Source organism: Lampris incognitus, chromosome 9 (assembly GCF_029633865.1).
Source record: "Lampris incognitus isolate fLamInc1 chromosome 9, fLamInc1.hap2, whole genome shotgun sequence".
Lineage (NCBI taxonomy): Eukaryota > Metazoa > Chordata > Actinopteri > Lampriformes > Lampridae > Lampris > Lampris incognitus.
The window spans coordinates 7,748,990-7,750,580 of NC_079219.1; the positions used below are offsets into that span (position 1 = coordinate 7,748,990).

General features: G+C 54.5%; 1 pseudogene; it reads right to left on the reverse strand.

Annotated features, from left to right (window-relative positions):
• LOC130117859 (C-X-C chemokine receptor type 4-like) overlaps window positions 1-1,591 on the reverse strand; it is a 4,089-nt pseudogene extending 2,498 nt beyond the window's left edge.

Here is a 1,591-nt window from a genome sequence, read left to right on the forward strand (position 1 = left end):
CTCCATGTTTGTCTGTGGAGGAGTCAGAAGTTCAGCACGGACAGAATCTGAGCACAAACCGCTGCAGAGCGGTTCGGATATTGTCCTCGTACAACGTCTGAGGTTAAAAAAGGATGCACTTGGTGATACACCGATCTTCCCTCTCGGCATAGCACAGCTCAGTTGTGCAAGGCGATTCGGACTTTATAAACACTCTCGGTCAGACCCCTACATAACTCACATGGTGCTGACGTCACTGGATGAAGCAACAGCGGAGTGGGCTCTGACGGGAAAGTACAGATTCCTTCACAGTGATCACACACTCTGTCCAACGAGACGACTACCTCGCCTCCAAACAACCGTCGTATTAATCAGACGCGAGGTTGCGACATATACACAGTCACATTCATTAAGTCGAGTCGTAAAATACACGCACACACCCCCTGAATCCCAACTGAGACCTTGGACGGCACTACAATCGCAATGACAGTGCAGACGACCTGTGGCTGTAAAGCCCTTCCGATGTGTAGCTGTAAAGGAGACAACAGGTGGGGCACAAGATAAGGGGCATTAATGTAGCAGTACGGCCAGGTAGAGCGGTAGTCAACGGTACAGTGTGCACCCAAGTTCCCGTCAGCCGTCGGGTTCCATTCGTTCCAGCGCGGTATGAAAATCCGACCTGCAGACTCGCAAGAACGCGAGGGTCGTTTCCAGATCGGTGTTACGCCGAAATTTGCGACCGTCGAAAATTCTAACCCCCCCCCACCCCAAGTTCCCGTCAGCCGTCGGTTTCCATTCGTTTCAGCGCGGTATGAAAATCCGACCTGCAGACTCGCAAGAACGCGAGGGTCGTTTCCGGATCGGTGTTACGCCGACATTCGCTACCGTCGAAAATTGTGACCCCCCCCACCCCCCCCAAGTTCCCGTCAGCCGTCGGGTTCCATTCGTTTCAGCGCGGTATGAAAATCCGACCTGCAGACTTGCAAGAACGCGAGGGTCGTCTCCAGATCGGTGTTACGCCGAAATTTGCGACCGTCGAAAATTGTGACCCCCCCCCCCCAAGGAGTTGCTAACTACGTGGGGGGGGGCGCTGCTGCAACGTTGCATCGATCCGCGCGTTATCGCGCGGCGACCACGTAACTTTGACCAAGCACGAAGTTGACTAATTAGTCGTTATGACGAGTGACCCGTCTCACACAAGTCTGGAGAGTCCCGACCCCGAGAGGTGATTTTCGTACCGTGCAACAGAACCGAATGGCCGCCTCTCGCTGTGCTGAGTATCACACACTCACCGTTGGCGTCCCAGACGGGAGATGGCGAGAGAGGGCAGCTGTCAGGTGGCCGTCAGATTCCGCTGAAAACTCCCGACGTGCAAACAAGCCAGAAGACACAGCAAACGGGATTATCCCGAGAAATTCCCAGGGGGATCTCGCCCCCTTATCGCTCAGAACAGAACACGGGGAGTGGAAACGGGTCCAACAACTCCTGCAATTAAACCAGAAAAACCCCGAAAAACCCTTTTCTAGGTACGCTACTCGACGCGTGTTTGCTCGCAGGAGTCCGCGCGTCACTTCTCTCCACCTCCTCAGTCTGCAAACCGAAAGCTCCTCAC